The sequence below is a fragment of the Cyrtonyx montezumae genome, unplaced genomic scaffold (assembly GCF_038088225.1).
Source record: "Cyrtonyx montezumae isolate F1298 unplaced genomic scaffold, pur_monq_1.0 scaffold_1, whole genome shotgun sequence".
NCBI classification, from domain to species: domain Eukaryota; kingdom Metazoa; phylum Chordata; class Aves; order Galliformes; family Odontophoridae; genus Cyrtonyx; species Cyrtonyx montezumae.
Genome location: NW_027071825.1, coordinates 20304070 through 20316017, shown reverse-complemented (window position 1 = coordinate 20316017; position 11948 = coordinate 20304070). Strand labels below are relative to the sequence as shown.

Here is an 11948-nt window from a genome sequence, read left to right as displayed (position 1 = left end):
TGTGAGGGTTAGCTCTGGGATTCTCCGTATTCCTGTACTGTACACAGCCAGAACAGAGTGCAGATGCATCTTGCTTTAAATATCCCATCCCCCTCTTTTTTTGAGTCACTATAGAAGAGGACTGTCAGAATTGCCGAATTCAAATAATTATGGTCCTGCTGCAAAAAGTTTCTTTTGATCAAGAGCAAGTCATTTGAACCCTAACATTTAGAGGGCAATACTCAGGGCCTCATAAAAGCATAGCGATGGCTGATATCTTATAGTGCTTTGAACATGTGAAGTGCTATATAAACAATATAGGGCTATTGCACACAACTCAAGCTATTAGCATGTGAGGCACACTGCCCCAGGCCCTTAGTGAATTGTGTCCTCACTGGAAGAGAGGCACCTTTTTAAGTTCTGTGTCTCTGCTTCGTTTAAGTATCAGGAACTTCCTAGTTAGTAGGTAGATATGGAAAGTATATATACATTATTTGAAAAAGTATATGTATACATATATGATGCAGGACTAGTGAAAGGCAGAGGACATTCAGTTAGAACTGCTATTCTGCAAACATGAGGATGGTACATCGCTGCCTGATCACATTGTGTGCTTTGCTGTAATTATATTTTGGCATTTGTGGGTTTTTGTCATTTGAAACATTTCTATATGGCAAGGTACTTATTGCTGACAAACTCAGTATTTTCCATGTATACTTTAAAATGAGGTTGTACTTCAAATTCATCCTTGAAAATATCAGCACACTTCACAAAGGTTAAACCACAAATTGAAGACTATGTTGAAAACTTAATGGATGTCTGTGTGTAAATGCTGGTGAAATAATATTTTTAAGATGTGAATCTAGTTTAAGCAAATAGTAGAAGGGCGCTTGCTAAACAGACAGCTTGATGTCTGTTTATTAGTGGGACATACTGCTCAGTTTGGAACAAAGGTTTCTTAGGGTTGCTGGAATTGCCAGTTTTGCTTAGTTTTGACTCTCCATTGCATGTTCTGTGTGCTTTGATAAATAACGTCTGATGTTTAGAACCCACCAATTGCTTGTCTTGCAATCACTTCGTGCATCCTGGGGCAGTAGAAAGACTCACGGCTATCTTAGGGAAAGAGGAAATTCCTTAAAGTCTTTTTATGCAAGTCATTGCTGCGATTTAAAAAGCAAAGTGGTTTCTGGCCCACTGTTAGTGTAATATGCTTTTCACCTTCTGATAGTGCAGCAGCAGAGACCCTTCTAAAGAAGCGCTTTTTCTGCTTTTAGACTCCTGAGCTTAAGCTTTTAGGCATGTTAAATGATCTAAACAAGCTTTGAATTTTCATTACACAAGTTATGGATTTGTTACTGTTATCTAGGAAAAAACATTCAAAACAAACAGTTTTAATGCTTAGCATAGCAAAAACCATTGCAGTACAAATAGTTGTACTAGATCCAGTGATTTGCAGCATGGGTGAAGTGTAATCCTACGTGTTCATGGAGTTAATGCCTAGTTTGTTCACTGTTGTTTTGATATATATAAAGACCAACACACAAAACACGTGTTTTCTGCTCTGGCAATTGTGTTTTTAAGTATTGTCACAGCAGAAGTTACAGGATTGCAGGAACTCGTATAAAAGCTTTATCTATTTTGTTGAAAAGTGTTTTACTGTGAATGTTTTTAATTTGTCTGTGTTTCTGTGTGTCCCAACATCCTTCTCCTTGTCCTTGTTCAGCTCAACTGCCTTTTGAAAAGCACTTTGTGCTCCAGTGACTGCTTTAAATGTTCTATTGGCAAAATTAAACTGGAATTTATTTTTCCAACAGAAAGCGTGAGTTTAAAGTGGTCACTGGCCCAAAAACCTATGGTGAGTGCAAAGATTTTATTAGAAAGGGGGGTGATGCTCAATCCCTTTTTCTGTCCTTCAGTCACTTTTTCCTGCTGATTTCTTAAATCTCCTTTGCTTTCACACTTTTCCCAGACTCCCAAAGTGTGGTTCCTACACACTCTCCTGAAGTTCCCCTCTTCCAGCCCCAGAGCAGTGAGGTTTCCTTTTTTGTAATCATCTGCTGCAGGAAGGAAGGGCAAGCTGGGGGAGGGAAGGGGGGGGGAAGCAACCAAGTTTTGAGATGTTGACTGAAACTGATTTATGAATCTGAATTCTGTCTCTTAAAACTGTGGGCAGTAAAGTAAATGACAGAATGGGATGGGGGAAAATATGTATAAGCAAAGGATGTGGGGATTATTAAAGCATTCCCTTTGCTTCATGTATGCTTGGATGTGTGCTATAAAATTCAAGTAAATGCACAACGTGGGCAGTAGAATGTGATGGGAGAAAATGGGATTTCTCTCTCTTTTGTAGATCTAAGGCTATCAGATTTGTACATCCGTAACATCCAAAAGGCCCAAACTTTAAATAAAGTATTTCCACACAGCTGAGTCTCGCTCTTTTCCAGTTCTGAGTACATTTAAATATCCAGCCTGTAATGGTTAGATAGCGTGTCAGAAAAGATTCCAATGCAGTCAGCACCTTTACTGTGAAGATCAGGTTTAGAGATCAGTCATTTCAGTGTCTGTAACAACTCATAATAATAAGAAAACAAACAAAAATACCCAACATAACCTATGCATCCGTAGGTGACACTGGTTGTTCTGAGAGGCTTTGGGGTTTTTATTATTTGTGATTTTGTTTTGTTTTTTATATCCTTACCTCATGGTATTTCTAAAGCCCTTCTAATGGCGACTGAGAGGTTTGATTCAAGTTACTAACTGTGTTAAGGCATTCTATTTGTATTTTTCTTTGGAAAACTCAGGATGAAATTCCATTGCTTAAATCCTATGGAAACTCTATATTTGAATACATAATGCAGAGACATTATGTTGGCTTTTAGTAGATAGGGTGAATTTCATTCTTAGTGAATGACCCAGGTGCTAAAAAGCTATGGCTGAAAGTGCTAGGTTAAAAGCACAAGTCAGCTAGGTACATAAATATTACATGGCTACATCTTAATGGGTTTCTGTCGTAGACTTGCTTTGTTTAAAGATTTCCATAACCCTGCTGATTTATTGCGCCTTTTCTAGAAGTATGCTGTTAGCAGGAAACTCAGTTGAAGCACTTTCAATCATGTTTGAGGATCATTATACTTTCACTTGAATAACTAATTAGTTGCAAGAAATTAACCACTGCTGTTTAGCACAAAAACACTTCCAACAAGGACTCTCATTTTTGTTGGGGAAAATGACCTCAGGCGCTCGAGGAGGGGCAGAAAGGGGAAATAATGATCCGGCTGTCTTTTAATATAACTTTTTTTTTCAATTCAACCTGACAACGTGCAGGCAGCATATCATGGTGCCTTATTCAGACAGCTTAGATTTGGAGCAAGTACATTTTAATCTTGCCTGTCACAAGAATCTCAAGGCTGACCTCATCCCATTGATTGAAACTGGTTTAAGGTTCCATATTCCATCCCTTAAGGGAGAGAGGATACAAGACTGATGAAGAAATGAATTAGCGAATGGGTTGAAAGAAAGCATATAATAAGACCATAGAAAGCATATAACATGACCAAAGAAAGCATATAACTAGTCTGTTCATGTTGCTGGATCTCATTTACCTTGTGAAATGTGGATCACGCTTTACTGTCATATGAATGTCTAGGCTGTATCTTGCGTAAGAGTTTAGTACTATTGTCATGTGCTGCTTGCTGTTCACAGCATCACTAACAAGTTATAGTGAAGGAAGGAAAAGAAACTAGGTGAAGTTAAAGTTCTTAGTGATTTGCCTCACTTCTATGGGCAAAAACTGCTAGGAAACTTAGGACAAATGGCTTCTGAGATCTATTTTCTTCCCAAATGAATTAAAAACAGTTCAATGAGAAAATAAAGATATCTTGGTCAGTTTTTTTTTTTTTTTTTTCTTGCCTCTGGAGCTTGCATTTCATTCAAACTATTTGGGAAAGATGTACATATATATGTGCACAAATATTTTTTTAAACTATGAAATATACATTCACAATAATTTCAGATTCTAAATCTGTTCTTTCAGTCTTCTCCCTCTGCTGATATTTGGAGAGAGAAATATCCTTCAGTAATGTAAGGGCTAAGGTGAGGGGAAGCTTATTGGTATTTCTTGCTGTCCCCTTCTATATACCTGTGCTTGCAAGATTAGAAAATTGTCTTCAGTATGTGTACCTGAGATGTGATTGTACAGAAATGCTGGGCATTACTCAGTGTAAAAGGAGTGATTGGGCTACTGTAGTCATGACAAACTACTACTGAATACAAAAAAAAAAAAAAGGGTAGCACTACCACATTCCTATAATAGCTTTGTTACTTTTTCCTTCCTGTTTTCCCTGTTTTTTGCCTTCCTTCCAGTGCTTACTCTGAAACATGTATCTTGGACAGTGTATCTGAAAGTTTGGAAGAGTCTCATTAAGGTGTTTACAATTACACTGGATTACTTACATAGTATAAAAGTCTTCTGAAAATATTTATATAAACCCACTTCTTGTTGGGTGTGTGTGTGTTTTCCCTTTTTTTTTTTTTTCCTCTTCTCTGTATAAGTTTTGAATTTTGTCAGGACATGGCAACACAGTAGAAACAGGAAGGTTGTGGCTGATGTCTCCTTGTTGGGGTGGGGGGAGGAAAGTCTGCATATGTTCATATCAGAAAAACTGAGTTAATATAGAAGAAAACAACAGAGCTGCTCTCAAACTCATTTTAGCCATTTCTTTTTGAGGAGTTGTGGAGCAAACAATTTCAGGTTGGACACACTGCCCCTAAAACAGATCAGCAGAAACATGAGCTTGTGTGTGTTTGTATGCCTGCAAGCTGCTCTGCTTCAGGATATATGTATGTGAGGAAACAAGAGAGAATAGTTTAGTTAAAGCTCTTTCACTAACACTACCGCAGCAGTTTCAAACTCCAGTTTTAACTTCAGTCTGATGATCAGATTGGTCTCTTGAAACTCTTCCCTTTGGGTTCTCTTATTAATGACACAATGACATATACTCTCTTCAGTCATCGCCGTCCCTATACAGTGAAAATTTATGGTCCTTCCTAGCCGTATATCATCAAAAGAGGTGGAGAATAAGTAGTCTAGAAAGAACTGAATACCTAGCATAGATGGCACTCTCTTTAAAGGAAAACCTTGAAACAAATAGGCACCTACACCTCACTAGTATTCGAACTTCAGTTACTGGATGAAATCACAAAACGTGAAAGCTGATCAGGAATGAAACAACAGCAAAACAATAATAGGCCAAAACGACTCTGTACAGACTGAGTATGCTGTGCCAAGGTATAGAAGGATAAGTAGAGAGTTATTACTTGAAGTGGATTATAGGAGCAGCCATTACAATTATATTATGTTTGTTATGTTATTAGGAAACTTGTTTGTATTAGTTTTGTGTAAACATATCTCATTCTCTGTAGATTGAAAAGATGAAGTAAATGAGGAAGCGGGTTGGGTTGGTCATGCGTCTGAGAAACCTTACCTAGATTGTGCCTGTGCTGCTGGATTAGTTCTAAAAGTGGGTTTCAGGCTCTTGGTTATGTTATGGGAAGAGTTTCGCTGAATGGACCAAAAAAAAGGCTCTGAAATGCATACAGTATGCTTTTGATGAAGCATTTGATATAGTCCAGTATGATGTATTTACTCTTTTACAAGCCTCTTCCCCTTTGAGGATGTCAGTCAACCTGGTTTGTTGTCTTTCAGGGTTTCTCAAAGTGCAAGTCTGTAAACATGTCCTTGTGTGTGCATAAATATATTTCTGCCAAACTTCAGAGTGCAAGAGTAATCAGTGCGTGCATCTTACTGCTTAGTTCCATTTTGACATTTGGCAACAAAACAAGGCTGTTTTCTCAGATGATCAGCAGATTTCCACACAGACTTGGTGGTGATTAGTTGTGGTTTCTGTAGTTCAAAATTCCTAAATATAGTGGAAGACTATAGATGTGGCAACTTTATGATTAGAAAGACTTGCTAGAGCTTTACAGTTCTGAGAGAAAATGGGGTAATTCCACTGATTAAAAACATACAAATCTGTACTTTGCAGATTATGCTGTCTTGTGAAAATTAAGAACTACAGTTTTCCTTGCATTACAGAGATGCATAGTCAGAAGATGAACTGTGCCCTTTGTCTGCATTCTCTTGGCTTTGGCATTCTTCCCAGGATTTCCACCCTACCCCCACCATTTTGTGTATATACACGTATACATGTACTTTATATAGCGATAAAAGTAACTTGGGGGCTTTGGTCCCAGTCATTCTCACTCATTTTTTGTGCTCGTTTTGAGCCTTTGTATAATGCTAATATTAACTATTCAATCAGCATCTTTGGAAGGAGGCTGCCAGATTCCTAATGCAGAAAAGCTAAATGGTGCCAGGAATCATTCACTTTGTGCTAAATATTGCTGCTGGCTCCTCTCTCTGTCTCTCAGAGTCTGTGGATGTCTAATCCTCTGCTCTTCGCTGTAAAGATGGAAGGACTTAAAAAAGAAAAAAAGCCAACTGAATTTACTGTTATGTAACAAACATCTTGCCATCCTGCGTGGTTAAAGAGTTGAAATGGTCTCAAATGCTATCAAGATCTTATTTAATTTCCTTTTGGTATTTTATTGGATGTAATATCTTCACGCTCAGCTACCGTGGTACTTGACATTCAGTTCTTCACTTGCCACGAATTGTGTTTAGTGAATCTGGAAATTCTATTTTAAACAAGAAGTGTTTTGCTGCCAATCAAGTCTAAATAGCGACACTAAACTGCTTTGCACACCAACCGACCAGTAGAATATCTATGAAGCCATTCAGCTGCACCCTGCTTCTACCACCCAGATGATATCTATATAGAGTAGGCATACTGAAAACTAAAATGATGCAGTACTAAAAACGAAACTCAGAATAAGTATTGCTAATGTGCCAACAAATCTCTACAACCATGAATGCCTCTTTATTGCATTTCTGGTTTTGGAAAGATCCAAAGATCTTTCCAAAAATACTGAGTAGAAATATTTGATTGTGAAAGAACGAAGTTTTCCAGTCACACTTATAGTAAGCAAATAATTCATAGTAGTCTTTTAAAACTGCCATTAAAAAAATGAGCATAATGAAACCTTATCAAGCTACATTATATTCTTAAAATATATGCTACAGCTGTTTTAGGTGCTAGCCCAGAGTACCTATATTAAAAAAAAAACAACAAAAAAAACCCAACAAAACAAACAAACAAAAAAAGCCTTATTCAGAGTTTATTTCACCATGGAGTTGCCCAAAGGCCTTAGCCACCAGAACATCTGTCAAATGATTTCCCAGTACCTAGGCCAGATTGTGGCCAGCCTCACTTCAGTACTCCTTGCACAGCTGGTTGCAGGCACCTGCAGCTCACTGCCCTGGCACTTGTGCTGTGCAAGCAACCAGCCATTGGAGCAAATGTCCAAGACGAGGGAGGCTGGTGGCTCAGTTACCTTGCTGTAGCTGGGCAAACTCTTTTTTTTGCTAACTGAATACTCAGTTCCTCTTTGCAAAGTGCTGAAACCTATGGAGAAAGCGTTTGAGAGCTTTCCTTGCAGTGACGTACCAGGTAGTGGGTACGGAGTGGTTTCAAAATCTCATTGGTGAAGTTGGAAATTGAATTCGGGTTCTCCATACCTTGGTTGTGAAAGCTCTTTCTTCAGAGTGAGGCAGCAAAAGCTGCTTATTCCTTAGCCAGTTGAGAGAAAAGTTAAGAGTTCCTGGTCCTATCCCCATAATGGTAGGAGGCAGCAATGCTAACTCCAAGCCTGCTGCCATTCTAAGCCTTTTGACACTCATTCCCCTGATGAATTTAGGAGCTCTTTCAAAACTGCTGATTTCTGACAGTTCTCTTTTGTGCATTGTTCTTTATGTTCTCATTGTTCTATGCAATATACATCACTGCCTAGATATAAATCCCCATGGATGTGTTGAGTATAGATGGTTGGCAGGTAATTGTAACATTTCCTAATTTTTCTAACTTCAGTCCTTTGTTGCGCTGAGGTATCTTCTGGGCTTTATTTTGTTTTCTCCTTTCTATAAGGAAAAAGATGTAATGATTCTGTGTTTGATTAAGCTGACTTGTCTTGAACTAATATATTCTTTACTGGCTGTTCTGCTTTCCTCTTAGGCATAATCTGATGTTCCTTATGCTGAAGTGACAGCTCCTGGGTGATGTGTGACAGCACAGCCAAGAAATCTGTACGCAAGGGTGCATGTTCTCCAGCTGGATAGTTCTCCAGGAAGAGGTTTAGCAGGTAAATTGGAACTGAAAAGTCTGTTTCCATTATCAAAGAATTTAGCTTCAACTGCAAATTCTAGGCACCTAATATATAAACATAGGTTTATGCATGTGACTTTGCTAGCTGAAATGTTAACATCTGAGTTTGAGGGTTTAAAAAGGGCTTTTGGCATGTAAATTAGCTTTTAGCTAAGCCACTCTGAAAGCAAACTGGAGAAGTTTTTTTTTTTATTGGGAACTTTTGGTTTTTATTTCTGCTTACTATTCTGTCAATGAATAGTTGGCCTAGATGAAGAGAAAGCAGGCTATCTTACAAGCTCTTCACTGGAATAAAACTGACAGGAAACAGCTCTGGAATAAATTTATTGTTTTAAAATTATTAATATGGAGAGTTACTAGTGGGACTAGTTTTCTTGTAAGCCTTGCTAATCTACGAAGTTGAATCTTAAGTACTGTACAGTTTTCTCTTATTCTGAATATATAAAATATAGTCTACCTCAAAAATGTTTTTTCCTTTTTACCAAAGAATTCTTAATAGCCTTCAGAAGGAATTAACTGTGTTTTGAGCTTCCTTATCTTTGTTTACCTCCTTTAACATGTTGCAAATCTTTTATTGAAAGTTTATGCTAATATTTCTTGGACTTATTATCTCCTTCATAAGATCAGGTAATCAAAAACAACCTACTTGATGCCTTTGGGGATTCTTGGAAAAACTGGTTAGAAAAAAGCGCAATAGTATAAATCTTGCTGACTCATTTGATTTCTCATTCATTAAACTGAGACAGTGAGCGTGAACAAATTTGGGTTATGTAAAAGGAGACAAGTGTGGAAACGTGGAAAACATGCCTGTTCTTGTGAGAGGTGTGTTGTGCAATAGCTTATGACAAAGTGTGGTTGAAGAGTTGTTGCTGTTGTGACTAAGATGGATGCTGTCTGGTGCAGGCCTAGTAGAGCTACTGTTTCTGTTTTGTTTTTTTTTTTTTCATCCCTCCACCTTCCCTGCATCTTATCCAATCACGGCAGCACTCTTCTATGTTTTCTCCCATGAGATTAGTGGCATTCTTCTACTATTCAGTGGCGTGATATTGGTTGGAAACAAAAGCATGCCTCCAGGTATACTCTAATGATAAAACTCAAACGTGTTGCAAAAATGTATTGAAAGAAGATAAAATGGGTCTCTATATTTCTTTCATATTAGATGTAGGAATTTAATCATGAAACTTGATAATGTTTTAACTGCTAGGGATGTGATTAAAAATGTGTGCCAAAATCTGCAGCTTAAAAAATGGTCTCTGGACAAGCTCAGCAAATCAGTTCACACATTATGCTAATTCATTTATACTCTAGATAGTATCTGTGGCAAATTGTCTGATTATAAAAGTAATTATTAAATTGATATGGAAACTCTAATGTGGTAGCTAAAATTTTGTTCTCATTAGTTTAATTTTCATAACATAAAATCTACAGCAGTATTTTAAAATCATAAGGATGGTATCCCTGCTACAAGCTTCTCTGCAGTCCTATGAATTTGATTATTAGAAGAGAAAAGCCAAGAGCTGACTTTTTATGTCTTTCATTGTCCAACTCAGTTCTATCACATGCACAAATACAGCTGCTAGATGCTTGTAAGGAAACAATTAAAATATATATGACTGGATTTTTGAATATATGTGGGCTGCTTGGAAAGTAATGCCTCCTATTTTATTACGCTGGCCCATGACAGCAGAGGTGGATGTTGGTGGTACTGCAGGAGAGGTTGAACCTTCCCTCTGATTATTCAGTTACATTTTGTTGCTGTGCTACAGATGGCAGCAGAAAGGCAGTCTAACAAAGGTGTCTGATGTACAAGTGCATGTGAAGCAAAGATGCGTCACTGAATTCCTCCAAGAAGGAAAAATTTCCTCCACTGACATTCATTAATGATTACTGAATGTTTATGGAGACCAAACAGTGGATGTGAGCGCAGTGAGGCAGTGGGTGGTGCGTTTCAGTAGTGGCAACAGTGACATGAAAGACAGGCATGTTCCAGATGGTCGTGCATAGCTGTCACACCATGAAATGAAGAACATCTTGATCAGCTCATCTGGGTGAACGGGTGTATTATGACTGGGGACCTGTGTATGGAGCTGAATGTGAGCATCAGTGTATGGGAAATGATGGTGGCAATTCTGAAATACTACAATACATGTACCAGATGGGTGCCGCAAATGGTCATGCAACAACAGAAAGAACACTGTATACAAATTTGTCAGGACCTGTTGAACAAATGTGAAGCTGAAGGTGATGGTTTCCTGGGCCACAGCATTACCAGTGATGAGACCTGGTGTCACCTCTATGAGCTGAAGTCAGAATGGCAGCCCAAGCAGTGGAGATTGAAATTCCCCATCAAAGAAAATGTTCAAGATGCAGCCCTCAGTGGATAAAGTAATGTGCTTGTCTTTTGGGATAGGAAAGGGCTGATTGCTCTGCATTTTCTAGAACATGGATAAGCCATCAATGCTGACTGCTACATCACAGTGCTGACTAAGCTGAGGGCTTGAAATTCCTGAGTCAGGCCAGAGAAGGCAACCTTCCTCTTGGAACACTATACCGCCAGGCCCTATACCAGTTTGAAGCCTATGAAGAGCATTGCCAGTCTTGGCTCCACTGTCCAACCACACCCAAAGCGCATTCTGGATTTGTCACCTTCTGAATTTCATCTCTTCAGGCTAATGAAAGATGGCTTGTGTGGGCGTTTTCCTTGCAATTATGTCATAGCAGCTGTGAAACACTGGGTCACCTTTCTGGTGCAGATTTTTACAACTAAAGCATGCAGGCTCTTGTTCATTGCTGGCAAAAATGTATAGCTAGTGATGAAGACAGTGCTAAAAAAAATGGTGTTGAGAATTTGCTCTATCAGATAGTGTTATTGTGCTCTTTGTATCTCCTGTAGTTTCCATAGAAATTAAGTAGGAGGCATTACTTTCAGAGCAAACTACGTATATAGTCTAACTTCAAACATCTTGCAGAGTGTGCAGATAATTCTCATTTGGTTTTGTTTGTGTTTAAACGCAGTCCTCTCCCTGTTTCAGTGCCATGATAATATGAATTCCTACTGATGTTATTAACAGAAGCACATGAGTAAATTCAAAAATGGACCTGATTTTAGACAGGTTATAGGAGAAAATATTCTAGTATTCATCCAGTAACTTCTCTCTTTTTACACCTGAAATGTAAGCTACAGGCAGGTAGTGGCAAGTATGAATTGAGTGCATCATGTAATACCATGGCTTTCAAAGCAGGTCAGGTGTCTGAAGAGAATGCCTTTTATTTTTACTGTTAGTGAATGGTAAATTGCTCCTGAACTAAAGGAGTTGAACACCAAACAAAAGATCTCTCCATCCTTTGCAGTACTTAAAATTTGGTTAGATGAAGTGCCAGCATGGGATAATGTCAGATTCTGCACTTGTTTAAGCAAGATGTTGGACTAGTGGAGGGACTCAGGTCCCTTCGCATCTCACTTCAGGAGCCTTTAATCTCAGCCATGCTGAGTATGCTTCAGTAAGGTTTCATGGAACTTAGAAGCACTTGTCAGTAAAACTATTCCAGACAGCTCAAGACTTTAAAAATTAGATCTACTTCTGCATGCTTCTGACAGCTGTTTGAGAGCTTTTGTTTAAGTGAAAAAAATGTGGTCTGAGATCTTCACATGTCTGCATAACTTTCTCCAGCACCTGTAATGCGTTTCAT

The 11948-nt window shown here is 38.4% G+C and overlaps 1 long non-coding RNA gene across 1 annotated transcript in view; it reads right to left on the bottom strand.

Moving 5' to 3' along the window:
- Nucleotides 1–624: 624 nt before the first annotated feature.
- The window catches only part of LOC136052708 (uncharacterized), a 52827-nt gene continuing 41503 nt past the window's right edge, over nucleotides 625–11948 (bottom strand). Inside the window, exon 3 of the long non-coding RNA XR_010622560.1 lies at nucleotides 625–1139. This is a non-coding gene — a long non-coding RNA (uncharacterized LOC136052708). The remainder of the gene's footprint in view (nucleotides 1140–11948) is intronic.